The sequence below is a fragment of the Delphinapterus leucas genome, chromosome 9 (assembly GCF_059928025.1).
Source record: "Delphinapterus leucas isolate spDelLeu-1000000601 "Yukka" chromosome 9, BTC_Dleu_Yukka2, whole genome shotgun sequence".
In the NCBI taxonomy this organism is placed as follows: Eukaryota; Metazoa; Chordata; class Mammalia; order Artiodactyla; family Monodontidae; genus Delphinapterus; species Delphinapterus leucas.
Window position 1 is genome coordinate 96,668,436 of NC_143137.1, and position 15,243 is coordinate 96,683,678.

Here is a 15,243-nt window from a genome sequence, read left to right on the forward strand (position 1 = left end):
CACAAGCACTGTGATACTGGGCTAGCCAATCTGATAACTAAGAGGGCTACTAAGTGGGCGGGATACACTGGACAAAGAGACGATTCATTTCCCAGGCAGGACAGAGCAAGATTTCATCACGCTACTCAGAACAGCGAGCAATTTGAAATTTATGAATTATTTCTGGAATTTTCCATTTAATATTTTCAGACTGCAGTTGACCACAGGAAGCCAAATCCATGGATAAGGGGGACTACTGTATTAACAATTCCCCTTCCCTTTTTGTTGTTGATGGTGATGATGATGCCATTTACTTATTGAAGCAACTGGATCATTTGACCGATAGAATTTTCCACATTCTGGATTTGGTTGATTGTTTATTCATGTGTCATTTAACAGGTTTCTCTGTCCTTGGTACATCCTTCAAACAGTTAAATCTAGAGCCAAGGAGTTACAGTAAGACAAAATGTGTTTAAATCCATTAAACCCATTACCCTTTTTTAAAGCTCAAATTCTCTCATAAAACACTTTTGCTATGCTCTTTTTTGACACAATTCCAGTAGCGTTTAGGGCTTCCTTACATTCCATTTTGTACATTTCCTGCCCTAGACACCAAATCAGCCATTTATCCAAGGAATCCTAATTCACTTTTAGCAAGAAATGTTATCTGTATTTCTAATTTTTTTTTAGGAGGACCCTGAAGTTTGTCCTAATTGATGGGTAATTGTAAGAAGATTGCATTCCCCACAGGAAGAAACCTGCCTTAAGTAATCTAATTCCCGAGGTCCCAAACCTTTTCCCCTTAAAGGTGGGAGGTGGGAATTTTTGCCAGCATTTACCTAGGCTAGCTACCCCTTCATTCATTCATTCAGCCAATATTTGCTGAGTACCCATTTGTGCCAGACACTGTTCTAAACCCTGGGAACACACAGGTTAACAAAACACAAAAATCCTTGTCCTCAAGGATTTATCTCGGTTATTGTCTGTCAATAAACAAGATAAATGAGTAAATATATAGCACATCAGATGGAGATAAGTATCGAGGAGGAGAATAAAGGGAGTATAATGAGTTGAATGGTGGCCTGGAAAAAGACATGTCAATGTATGAGTCCCTGGAACCTGTGAATGTCACCTTAATTGGAGAAAGGATCTTGCAAATGTAATTAAGGATCTTGATGAGATAATCCTGGATTATCTATGCAGGCCCTAAATCCAATGACAAGTGTCTTTATGAGAGACACAGAAGATACCTCACACCCACTAGGATGGCTACTATTAAAAAAAAAGAAAGAAAAACCGAAAATAGCAAGTGTTGATGAGGATGTGGAGAAACTGGAACCTTTGTGAACTGTTGTTGGAAATGTAAAATGGTGCAACTACTATGGAGAATTGTATTGAGTTTCCTCAAAAAATTAAACACGGAATTACCGTATGTCCCAGCAATCCCACTTCTGGGTAGATCTCTAAAAGAACTGAAAGCAGGATCATGGAAAGATATTTGCACATCCATATTCATAGCACTATTCACAATACCCAAGAGGTAGAAGCAACCCAATGTCCATCAATGGGTGAACAGATAAGGGATAAACAAAATGTGACACATATATACTATGGAGTATTATTCAGGCTTAAAAAGGAAATTCTACAATGTGCTACAACATGGATGACCCTTTAGGACATTAGATAAGTACAATGGTGGTTACAAGGGGACTCGGGGGAAGGGGAGAATGGGAAGTTGCCTAATGGGTACAGAGTTTCCGATTTGTAAGATGAAAAAGTTCTGGAGATCTGTTTCACAACACTGTAAATGTACTTAATGCCATTCAACTGTACACTTAAAAAAGAGAGAGAGAGACAGAGAAAAGGAGGTGGCCGTGTGATCACAGAGGCAGGCATTGGAGTGAGGCAGCCACAAACCAAGGAATGCCTGGAGCCACCAGAAACTGGAAGAGACAAGCAATGAAATCTCTCCTAGACCCTCTGGAGGGAGCACAGCCAGCTGACAACTTGATTTCGGACTTCTGCCCTCTCTAGTTGTGATAGAACGAGTTTCTGTTGTTTCTAATCCAGTATGTTTGTGGTAATTTGTTATGGTAGCCACAGGAAACTAATATAGCGAGTGTCTGGTCAGATGTGGGATGGGATACAGAAGAGTGGCCAAGGAAGGTTCCCTGAGAAGATGCTGTATGAGACCCTTAAGGGGCAGGTTACATGGATACCTGAGGAAACAGTGAAAGCCCCAAGGCTGTTGTGTGTCTCGTGAATTGAGGAAGCTCAAGGAGGCCAGTGTGGCAGGAGGAGAGAGAGTGAGGGGGAAAGTAGGAGGAAACGAGGCCATAGATGGGCGTGAAGACTAGGTAGGGTTCTTAGACCATTTAAGGACCTTGGAAAATAAATGAGAACCTCTTAGTTGAGTTTTGGGTAAGGAATGACTTGATCTGTCTTAGATTTTTTTTTAATAAATTTATTTAATTGTTTGTTTACTTTGGGCTGCGTTGTGTCTTCATTGCTGCGCGCAGGCTTTCTTTAGTTGCGATGAGCAGGGGCTACTCTTTGTTGTGGTGCACAGGCTTCTCATTGCGGTGGCTTCTCTTGTTGCGGAGCATGGGCTCTAGGCACACGGGCTTCAGTAGTTGTGGCTCGTGGGCTCTAGAGCACAGGCTCAGTAGTTGTGGCGCATGGGCTTAGTTGCTCCGCGGCATGTGGGATCTTCCTGGACCAGGGCTCAAACCCGTGTCCCCTGCATTGGCAGGCGGATTCTTAACCACTGCGCCACCAGGGAAGTCCTGTCTTAGATTTTTAAATGATCCTATTCAGGCAAAAGATACTCATTGTAAAACGTAATCAATGAATACAAAATATTTTTGTAAGTTATGTTTAATTTCAGTTAGGCCTTTGTCCATCTTGCAGTTTACAGGAAATTCAGAAGTTAGAAGACATCATGAGGCAATAATAAGGTAAATCCAGAATATGGAACAATTGACTCCAACCTTTCAAAAACTAAAGCCAAAAAAGGGGTGGGGGGAAGTGGGAGAAATATAAATACTAATTTAAGAAACTAAAGATGGATAATACTAATTAAGACATGAACCTTGATAGGACCTTGGTGTGGTAGAATGTCTGTGAAGACCTTCTCCAACAATCCCTCCTATCCCCATGTGCACATGCTGCTCTTCCCACTGAGGAGTGGAATCCATTTCCCCTCCACCGGAATCTGGTTTTGACCCTGTGACTTGCACTGACCAATTCAATGCAGTGGAAGAAAAGCTGTATGGCTCTGGCGCCTGGACCTTAAGAGGCCTTGTGGCTTCCATTTTCACTCTCTTGGAACCCAGATGATATGAGATCCAGCCTGAGCCACCAGTTAACAGAATCAAGCTCTTCTGGATCCTTCAGTCCAAGAGGAGCTGCCTCAGTCAATACCATATGGAACAAAGATGAGCTGTCCCCACCAAAACCACTCTATGCAGTTATGCCACTGGAAAAAATGAAGATACTCTTTATGAACTGATATATTTATAAACATTTCCAGGGTATTTTGCTAAGCTAAAAAAGCAAGGTGCCGAAGACAGTACATAGTATGCTATCTTTGGTGTTTGTATTTGCATGAAAAATGCTGGAAGAATATATAAGACTATAATATAAGTGGTTACTTATAGGTAACATGAATATTCAGCAAACATACATCAGTATGGCTGTGCTGTGTAAACTACAGAAATACTTCTGTCCTAGTTAGTAAATGGCCACTCTCCAAGCCCCTGAATTCCCTCCATCTCTGCTCTCCTCCTGGGATACCTGATTGCTCCATGATCCAACAAATAAAGAGTTACCCCTGGCAGGGAAGGGGTCTGCCAGGCCAGCAGATGACGACGTGGATGGTAACAGGGGTGGTGCAAGGGAGACTTTGCAAACTAGACCTTTTAATATCTTTCTGATTTCTGAACCAAATGGATGTGTTACCTAGTTAATAAAATATATTTTAAAAACAAAAGCAGTGCTACCGTGATTCTCTATCACAGCACCTTGTTTTATGGATTTCAAATCATCAGTCTTGTTGGTTTACCCTAAAAGGTCAGCACTGTGACAATACGGATCCTGCCTGTCTGTTGTGTTCACTTCTGTATCCCCAGCACCTAGACCCAAACTGGTAGAAATATTTGTTGAATGAATGCAGAATGTATATTTTGATGAAAAAGCATACTGAACAAAAGCCACAGGATGCAGTGAAGGCAGTGCTCAGAGGAAAATTTATAGTTGTAAAAGCCTGCATTAAAAAAGAAGAAAGAAATCAATAACCTCACTTTACACTCTGATGAACTAAAATAGAAAGAATAAAGAAAAAAAAGCAAACTAAACCCAAAGTTAGCAGAAGGAAGGAAATAATAAAGATTAAAGTAGAGGTAAATAGGGAATTCCCTGGCAGTCCAGTGGTTAGGACTCTGCGCTTTCATTACTGAGGGTGCAGGTTCAATCCCTGCTCAGGGATCCTGCAAGCTGCACAGCACTGCCAAAAAAAGAACAAGAAAAGAAAAAAAGGAAAAAGAAAGAAAGAAAAAATGGCAAAGGAGGCTATCTTAAAAATTATATTTAAAAAAGTAGAGGTAAATAAAACAGAGAATAAAAAAGCAATACAGTCCATGGAAGGTATAAGTTGATTATTTGAAAAGATTAATAAAATTAACAAGGCTTTAGTTAGACTGACAGAAAAAAAAAGGAAGATATAAATCACTAAAAAATCAGAAATTTGAGGCATTACTACTGACCTAACAGAAATAAAAAGAATAAGAGAGGGCTTCCCTGGTGGCGCAGTGGTTGAGAGTCCGCCTGCCGATGCAGGGGACGTGGGTTCGTGCCCTGGTCTGGGAAGATCCCACATGCCGCGGAGCGGCTGGGCCCGTGAGCCATGGCCACTGAGCCTGCGCGTCCGGAACCTGTGCTCCGCAACCGGAGAGGCCACAACAGTGAGAGGCCCGCGTACCACAAAAAGAAAAAAAAAAAAAAAGCTTGACATCATTAGTCACTAAGGAAATGCAAAACAAGACGACAATGAGATCGCCTCACACATAGTAAGATGGCTATAATACAATTTTTAAAAGAAAATAAGAAGAGGATGTGGAGAAATTGGAAATGTCATGCATTGCTGGTGGGAATGTAAAATGGTGTGGCCACTACGGGAAACAGTTTAGCACTTCCTCAGAAAGCTAGACATAGAATTACCATATGACCAACCACTTACACTCCTAGGAAATACACAAAAGAATTGTAAACAAGTACTCGATGGATACTTGTAAGCCAATGATCATTGTAGTGGAACCATGAAGCACCCTGTGGGACCTTCCCAGGAACAGACCTCAGTGTCCCCTGCCTCTTTTTTTTTTTTCCTATTTAATTTTATTTATTTGGTTGCACCGGGTCTTAGTTGCGGCAGGCAGGCTCCTTTAGTTGCGGCACATGAGCTCCTTAGTTGTGGCATGTGAACTCTTAGTTGCAGCATGCATGTGGGATCTAGTTCCCTGACCAGGGATCGAACCCAGGCTCCCTGCATTGGAAGTGTGGAGTCTTAACCACTGTGCCACCAGGGAAGTCCCTCCCCTGCCTCTTGTTCGTAGAAAAGCTTTAGCCTCCTAGGCCCGCCCCATGTTCCAAAGAACAAATTTAATCAGAGAAATGCGAAAATGCAGAAACAAAGGAAAACAGTCAAAACAAGACCAAATAATAATAGTTTAGCCATAAAACAAAGGCAAGGAAGGACCTTTAGTTCCTCCTCAAGGGCCACAGATAATACTCTGAACAATCTCCCTGTTTTGCAGATATGAAAACCCCCACTAGGTGGAAGAAGTTAACTCCATGCTGACCACAAGCACATAGACCTCAGACCAGTTGGAACCAGGTTGATGTTGCTGACTTCCGAAATACCACCTAGTTACTCCACCACCAACCAATCAGAAGAATGTCCACGAGCTGACCAGGCACCCTGCAACCCTCTCCCCTACCGTTGCCTTTAAAAACCCTTTCCTGAAAGCCCCTGAGTTCTGGTCTTTTGAACATGAGCTGCCTTTTCTCCTTGCTTGCCCTTGCAATAAATGCTGTATTTTCTTTCACCACAACCTGGTGTCAACCCAGTTTCGCTGCCAGTCTGGTGAGCGGACCCAAGTTTGGTTCAGTAACAGTAGCAGTATTCACAAAAGCCAAAAGGGGGAAATGACCCACGCATCCATCAACAGATGAATGGATAGACAAGGTGCAGTATAGCGCTGTAATGGAATATTATTCAGCCATGAAAAGGAAGGAAATTCTGACCCATGCTACAGCATAGATGAACCTTGAAAACATGCTAAGTGAAATAAGCAAGACATAAAAGGACAGATAAATACTGTATGATTTCACTTATATGAGGTAGGTGGAGTCATCAAATTTATAGGGACAGAAAGGATAGTAGAGGTTACTAAGAAACAAGAGGGGAGGGTAATGGGACTTTATCACTTAATGGTTACAGAGTTTCTCTTTGGAGTGGTCATGGTGGCACAACATTGTGAATGTGATTAATGCCACTAAATTGTCCTTTAAAATGACAAATATTATTTCTTTTATATATTTTACCACAATAAAAAGAGAAAGGAAAAAAAATACTGAAGTTTTTTCCTTGGTTCCTTCACTTTCTGTCTCCAGATCCTTATCCCACATATCAGCCCAATTTTGTTCTTACAAGCACTTATACTTCCTACATAAAAAACAAAAAAGAGAAAAACACCTCCTACTTTGCCTTTCCCTTTTAGAAATTTAGAAATCGCTCTAAGTCTATCACACCTGTGAGCAGGTGGCAAAGTCCTCAGTTTGAATTTCAGCCCAGATTCAGACACTTGTGTCCTCTATGGAGCTTTCATGGTCAGATCCCTATGGTCAGATTGCTGGCCTTTGTCACCCCAGTATCCCTGGCTATGCCACATGACGCAGCCCTTGTCTTCAAGTTTTGGGGAATAAACACCGAAGAACAATGCAAGACAGGATGGAACAGCGTTTCCCTAACGTCAGTCATTTGGATGCCACCTTCCCATACTACTATCTAGTTAATATAGTCTTAAAATGGACAATTTTATTACAAAAGAAAACTTTTTAAATTATATTCTTTTTTTTTAAGATTTTTTTGATGTGGACCATTTTTATAGTCTTTATTGAATGTTACAATACTGCTTCTGTTTTATGTTTTGCTTTTTTGCCTGAGGCATGTGGGAATCTTAGCTCCCGAACCAGGGATCGAAGCCGCACCCCCTGCATTGCAAGGCGAAGTCTTAACCACTGGACCACCAGGTAAGTCCCCCAAAAGAAAACTTTTTATTACTGTAAATCAGAAAACCAGTATCACTTGCCATAAATGTCAAAGATAAACTGTCACAAATCAGGAAGACAAAGTAACTTAAGTTCTACCTATATTATTATCCACCAAAAGTTTTCAGCCTAATTTCTTATCTCTCTTTGTCAAAAAAGGGAAAGAAGAAAAAGTGGAGCTAAGGATACACCAGCACGAAATGAGGCTTTCTCCTTGCTGTAATGAAGATAGAAGAACTGCAAGGGCTTTCTCAGTATGTGATTGACTACAATTTACCATATTTCATCAAATCTGACCGTTTTCCCCCCACATTTTGAAATAGAGCAGCATCTTACGATCGAGGTGTCCTAGTAACACTGTTTTTTCTTTTTCAACAGTAAGTAAAATAAGCTCTGAAAGCAGATGACCATTTGTATTCGATGAAATGGCATGATACACCGTCCATGCACCACGTGAAGGTCCCCGCGATCCCGCTGCGGGAAACCGTTGTGTCGGCGCTCGGGCTTCCTGGTTCTCACTCCCCCGGGCCACTACCTGCTGCGCCTCGAGCGCGCATTTGCCGATCAAGGTCCCTTTCTGTCTGGCAGCACAGACTAGGTCAGCTCTCCATCAGAGGACTCCTGACAGCCCACTGCAGGAGACACTACTTAGCAACGTGCAGACCCCCTTTTCAGACCCGTCACGCGTCCCGGTAGGGACCGGCCGGACGACTCCCGGCCGCAGCCTGGGTGTCTGCACTGCTCCCCCAAGAACGCGCCAAGAGCAACGAGGCCGCAACTCTGTGACGTCAAGACCCCGCTCACGGATTAGGGGCGGCCCCTCTCCTCCCAGGGCGGGGCGGCGTGCTGACGCCACACGCCGGGGCGGGGCCGAGAGTTTGGTGCCCCGGGGTGGGGTGTCGGCGCCTCATTCGGGTGGAGCTGAGCCGGAGACAGGTAGGCTCGGGCTGCAGCCGGGCTCGGCCGGATTTGGGAGGCTCCGCGCCGGTCGGGCAGGAGGCGGGGGTCGCGGCAGGGAGCAAGGCCGCCGCGCCCTCGTTGCGGCCGGCGCCCTGGTGACAGGGAGTGAAGCTGGCTGGAGCGGGGCTGACGGGGGGAGGTGGGTGGGACGGGGCCTGACAGACGGGCGTGGCAGCCAATGGCGCGGCGGGCGCCTTCTGGCGGGCGGAGATTGGCGGGTGCGGGCGTGCGCAGAGGTCGCGCGGGGCGCGGAGCGGCGCTCCATTGGCTGTAGCGGGCAGGGGGTGGGCCGCACGGCGGATGTGAGGGAATGGGCGCCGCGGCGCGGGTGACCCCCAAGGTCGAGGAGGCGTCACGTGGGAGTCGCCCGGCAGTGTCCTCTCCCCACCCGGACGGATGGAAGGGTGGCACGCCCTTGAAGAAGCGGCTGCGAATTGTGGGCAGTCCTCCCTTTCCAGAGCGCGGAGACGCTGGTCGGCTTCTGTCCGGGCTGATCCTTCGCTCCTGGGGTGAACCCTTGAGGAACGGATTACCCCGCAGTACCCCCACTTCTTCAGTACCCCACCGTACTAATCCTCCCTGTGTTCCTTGGGGTGACTCCCTTGAGGAGCGGATTACCCCTCAGTATCCTCTGTTCAGTACCCGCTATATCCATCCTCCCTGCCCTTTCCTGGGGTGAACCCTTGAGTGGATTACCCCGCAGCATTTACCTTACTCAGTATCTCTACTGTACTCAGGACGCACCGTACCCATTCTCTCTGTGCTCCTCAGCGTGATGCCCCTGATGAGTGGATTACTTTGCCGCAGCATACCGTACTCAGTACCTATATACTCAGGATCCCTCCATACTCAGCACCCTCGGTACCCATCCTCTCTGTGAGCTCTTTGGGGTGACACCCTTGATGATTACAATACCCTGCGGTACCCTGCCGTGCACGGTACGCCACCATACTTCTCTTTCTTCCAGGGGTTTGATAGCTCATGTTGAGATGAAGTGCATTTCCTCGAGGAACACACTAGTGTACCTTTTCCCTTTTACCTGATGTCGGTGTAAGTTGGGTACCGAGACTTGAGACGAGTAGATAAGAAACTGCTTTCTCTGCTTTTTGCCCAGAACAGATGACTCAGGCCTGAGGTGTGAACTCTGTCCTGGGGTTTCTCTGCGCCTTGTTCTGCAGTCCTGCGCTTTGAAGCAGGGACTAGAGGCCCACTTTCAGGTACACTGCTCTGAGCACCTTTAGGATGAATCACCTGGGATGAAGCCTTGTTTGCACTGTGTCAGGACATGCAGCAGTCCAACCGCACAGATTTTTGTGCAAGACCTGCGCGGTATGAAAGTATATAATACTATTCTAGCTTTGCATATTAGCTGAGGACTAGCTCTTGAAAGTTGGAGAAATATCAGAGTATCCTGATTATATTTTTGAGAGCAGTTTCCAAGTTTCGAGTACTTTTTTTTTCCTTAACAGCTTTATTGAGATACAATTCATGTATCATACAATTCACTCTTTCAAGTATGCAGTTCAGTGGTTTGTAGTATATTTACAGTATACAGCCATCACCAAATTTCAGCATGCGGGATCCGGGATCCAGCCCTGCGCCCCCTGCAGTGGAAGCACAGAGTCTTAACCACTGGACTGCTGGGGAAGTCCCAAAATTCAGTTACTTTTAAAGACTAACTTTAATTTCAGAAATATGAATTTCTGTTGATTTCGTTTAAATTTGAATGCACAGTTTATTAAATGTGAAATATTTACCATGTTTATTACATGTATATCTTGCATATACATCTATGTGTTTCACATCTGCTCTTAATCAGTCTTACTCCTCACTGCCCCATTTGACCAAAGTACTGTATCATCTCCATTAAAATTTTTAGGTAGTTTTATTTTGGGATAATTGTACAATTATTGAGAAATTTATTTTAGAATGGTATAATTTTGAGAAATAGTACATGCAAATCTATTATATGCAGTTATAACAGATGGTACAGAGAGGTCTCAGTGTCCCTTTACCCACTTTTCTCAAATGATAACATTTTACAAAAACTACAGTATTATATCACAACCAGGTATTGACATTGATAAGTCAAAATGGAGAACATTTCTATCACCACAAGCATCCCTCCTGTTACCTTTTTATGGCCATACCCATTTCCATCCTGCTTCCAATTCCTTAGCTTGTGGCAACCACTAATCTGTTTTCCATTTCTGTAATTTTGGCATGTCGGGAGTGTTACATAAGGAGACTCATACAGTAAGTAACCTTTTGGGGTTGGCTTTTTTAATTTAAGCGTAATTCTCTGAAAATGCATGCAGGGTGTTGTCTGTGTCAGCAGTTTGTTCCTTTTTATGCATCCAGGCTATTGATGTACCACAGTTGATTTAACTCTCCAACCATTGAAGGACGTCTGGATTGTTTCCGTTCTTTGGCTGTTAAGCTGTTATAAACATTTATATACAGGTTTTTATGTACACATAAGTTTTCCTTTCTCTGAGGTAAATGTCCAGGAGTGTAATCACTAGGTCATATGGTGGTTGCATGTTTAGTTTTTTTTTTTTTAGAAATACACAAACTGTTTTCCAGAGTGACTACCATTTTACATTCCCACCAGTAATGTATTTGTGACCCAGTTGCTCCATATTCTTGCCAGCGTTTGGTGATGTTACCATTTTCTCAAATTTTAGCCATTCTAATAGATGTGTAGTGATTGTGGTTTTAATTTGCATTTCCCTGATGTCTACTGATATTGAATGTCTTTTCATGTGTTTATTTGCCATGGGTATATCCTCTTCAGTGAAATACCTCTTCATGTCTTTTGCCCATTTTGTAATTGGATCATTTGCCTTTTTTAATGTTTCATTTTGAGAATTTCTTATACGTTCTAGTCCTTTCCTGGGTATGTGGTTTGCAGATATTTTCTCTAGTCTGTAGCTTGTCTTTTCATCTTCTTAACAGTATCTTTTGCAGAGCAAAAGCTTTTAATTTTGATCAAGTTCTGTTTATGAATTTTGTCTTTTATGTGTTGTGCTTTTAGTGTCAAGTGAAGAACTCTTTGCCTGGCTCTAGTTCCTCTTACATACTTTTCCAAAAGTTTTATAGTTTTGTGTTGTACATTTAAATCTATAATCCATTTTGAGTTGATTTCTATATAAGGTGTGAAGTCTAGTTTGAGTGGTTTCTTTCTTTTCTTTTCCTTTCATTCTTTCTTTTTTTTCCCCCTCCCCATAGGTATCCAACCAGCAGCATTTGTTGAAAGGCTGTTCTTTCTCCATTGAATTGCTTTTGCTCTTTTGTCAAAAATCAGTTGGTTGTGCTTGTATGGGTCTGTTCTAGAGTTCTCTGTTCTGTTCCATTGGTCTTTTTGTCTATTTCACCATCAGTAGCACAAGTCTTGATTATTGCAGCTACATAATAAATCTTGAAATTAAGTAGATTGGTTCTTCCCACTTCATTATTCTTTTTCAAAATTGTTTCAGCTGATCTAATTCCTTCGCCTTCCCATATAAATTTTAGCATAATCTTGCCTATATCTATAAAAATTCTTGCTGGGATTTTGATAGGAATTGTGTTAAAGTTGTTTATCAATTTGGAGATAACTCCTTTACTATGTTCAATCTTCCAATCCTTAAACAAGGTATGTCTGTTTATTTAGGTTTTTTCTTTCCTTCATCAGTGTTTTCTAGTTTTTAGCATGCAAGTCCTGTACATGTTTTTTTAGACTTATACTATTTCCTTTTAAAAAATTTTTGTTTTCATGTGTCTGTTGATAGTTTGTAGAAATACAGTTGTTTTTTGTATATTTATCTTGTATCCTGTGACCCTGCTGAATTCACTTATTAGTTCTATAAGTGTTTTTGTAGATTCCTTGAGATTTTGTCATAGATAATCATGTCATCTGCAAATAATAGTAGTTTTATTTTTTACTCTCTGATATATATGCTTTTTAGTTCCTTTTCTTGCCTTATTGCTCTGGCTGCAACTCTCAGTGCTACGCTGAGTAGTAGGGATGAGAGTGGACATCCTTACATTGCTCCCAGTTTTAAAAAGATGCGTTCAGTCTTTCACCATTAAGTATGTGTTTGCTGTAGACTTTTGTGGATGCTTTATATTAAGTTAAAATTCCCCTTTATTCCTACTTTTCTGAGAGTTTTTATCATGGGTGTTGAATTTTATCAAGTGCTCATCATATGAGCATGTGATTTTTCTTCTCTAGCCTGTCAGTATGGTAGATTACATTGTTTTTTGAATATTGAACTAGCTTACATCCCTGGAAAAAACCCCATTAGGTCATGGTGTATAATTGCATTTATATATTGCTTAATTCTATTCGCTGTATTTTGTCAAGGTTATTTATTTGCATCTGTATTCATGAGGAATATGAGTTTAAAGCTTTTTTTTCCTTTTTCTTTTTTCTACCTTTGTCTGGATTTCATTTCAGGGACATACTAGCTTCATGAAATGAATTGGTAAGTTCTCCTCCTTGTATTTTCTGGAAGAGATTGTGTAGGTTTGGAGTTAATTAATCTTTAAACGTTTGATAGGATTCTGTAGTGAAACCATCAGGGCCTGGAAATAACGTTTTCTTTTTTTTTTCTTTCTGCACTGCGTGGCTTGCAGGATCTTAGTTTCCCAACCAGGGATCGAACCCATGCCCCCTGCAGTGGAAGTGCAGAGTCCTAACCACTGGACTGTCAGGGAATTCCCTGGAAATTACTTTTTCAGGAGCTTTTAAATTACATGTGAAATTTCTTTAATAGTTATTTCAAATTGGGTGAGTTGTGGTAGTTTGTACTTTCGTTGAGTTTCTCTATATCCTTGCTGACCTCATGTCTAGCTTTTCCATCTCTTGTTGAAAGGGGGGTTGAAGTTTCCAACTATAATTGTAGCTTTGTCTTTTTCTCCTTTCTCTTTTATTGGTTTGATTCACATATTTTGCAATTATGTTGTTTGGTGTGTACACATTTAGAATTGCTATATTCTCTTAGTGGATTAACCGTTTGTCATTAATATGTCTGTGTCTGGTAATTTTCTTTGCTCTGATGTCTACTTTATCTGGTAATATAGTCCTGCTTTCCTTTGATTAATGTTTTCATGGTATATAATTTTGCATCCTTTCACTTCCAACCTTCCTGTATTGTTACATTTGAAGTTTCTTATATTATTAGATCCTGTTGTTTTATCCACTCTGCCAATCTCTGTTTTCTAATTGGTGTATTTAGGTCATTTACATAACATATCAAGTAATTATTGATATGTTAGGACTTAAGTCTGCCATTTTATCCTTTATTTCCTTTTTTGTTTTTTGTTCCTCTGCTTTCTTTATCTTGACTTCTTGTGGGTTACTTGAACACATTTTTAAATTCTTCTTTTATTTATATGTAGTGTTTTTGAGTATATCTGTTTGTGTAACTTTTTTAGTGGTTGTCTAGGTATTATATATACATAGTTTATCACAGTATACTGGTGTCATCATTTTATCAGTTTGAAGTATAGAAACCATATCTCTGTTTACATCACTTTATCCTACTCCACTTAAAATTGTCTTTTAACACATTTTTGACTGGAGACATATTACGGCCACAGGCGTTAGTTTCTGCAAAAATCCCCCAGTCAGTAATGTGTTAAGTATTTCCTTTACAGACATACCATTAGAACCACATCAGATGTGCTGAAATTTTTGCTTCATCAATTACACATCATTTAGAAGACTTCTAGAGGAAAAGGAAATTATATTTACACATATATTGTCTTTCTGTTGTTCTTTCTTTTCTTCATGATGTTGCAAGATTCCTTTCATCATTTACTTTCTGTTTACAGGACTTCCTTTAGCCATTCATTTTGGGTAGGTCTTCTGGCAGCAGATTTTTTTAGTTTTTCTTCATCTAAGATCTTTATTCCCCTTTTGTTCCTGAAGGATGTTTTTGCTGGATATAAGATTCTGGATTAACAGTTATTTTCCTTCAACACTTGAAAAGTGTTATGCCACTTTCTCCTGGCCTCCATAGTTTCTGGTGAGAAATATGCTATTCAAGTTGTTTGTAGTTTTCAAAAGCTTGTGATGGGTCTTGGAGTGGATTTCTTTGGGTTTATTTTGTTTGGGGTTCTCTCAGCTTCTTGAATCTATAGGTTTATGTCTTTTTGCCAAATTTAGGAAGTTTTCAGCCATTATTTGTTTGAATACGTTTTCAGCCCCTTCCTCTTTCTGCTCCTCCTGAGGTTCTGATGACATTTATATTCAGCATTAGGTCTTTTGTTATAGTCCCACGTGTTCCTGAGGTCCTGTTCTATTTTTTTCCCCCAGTCTGTTTTCTCTGTTCAGATTGCGAAATTCCTTTCGTTCATGTCTGTTCATGTTCATGTTCACTGTTTCTTCTTTCTTCAGTTTAACGTATCCATCAAGTTTTTTATTCTGGTTATTGTAATTTTCAGTTCTGTAATTTCCGTTTGGTTCTTCTTTATATCTTCTTTTTCTTTACTGAGGCTTTCTACTTTCATTTGTTTCAAGTATGTTCCTAGTTGCTTGTGGAAGCATTTTGATGCTGGCTCTTTGAAAATCTTTGCCAGATAATTCTAACATCTGTGTCATCTTGGTGTTGGTGAGCTTCCTCTGACACTGCTGGGGGGGTAGGAGGTGCTGCCTGGTTATGGAGGTAGAGGCTCCTCACCTGGACTCCTTGGTATCTGTGGGTAGGGACTCCTTGTTACTGCTGTGTGGGTGTAATTTCCCAATTACACCTTTGGGATTCCACCCTGCCTGGGAAGGGAGAGGTGCTGCCCTGTTATTGCTGGGCGAGAGTAGAATCCAGGCTCCCTCCTAGATTGTTGGGGTGGGGAGGGTGGCTCATTGTCACCTGGTGGGGATGGAAGTCCCTGATCTCCTCTGACACTACCAGGTGGAGTGGGAGTGGGCCACAGTGTTTCTGTGGGGTTGGTTGCAGTAGAGTTGTTATTGTCTAAAAATATTCTGTCCTGCTG

At 41.6% G+C, this 15,243-nt stretch overlaps 1 protein-coding gene across 2 annotated transcripts in view; it reads left to right on the forward strand.

The window, feature by feature from the left end:
- The first annotated feature begins 8,171 nt into the window (after positions 1-8,171).
- The window catches only part of OGDH (oxoglutarate dehydrogenase), a 76,674-nt gene continuing 69,602 nt past the window's right edge, over positions 8,172-15,243 (forward strand). The window contains exon 1 of one of the 2 annotated variants that reach the window (XM_022593100.2): positions 8,172-8,241. The gene's annotated coding sequence lies outside the window, so the exon portion shown is untranslated. Of the gene's footprint in view, positions 8,242-14,014; positions 14,280-15,243 lie in introns of those variants that run through there. The other variant, XM_089917860.1, reaches the window with a different exon arrangement.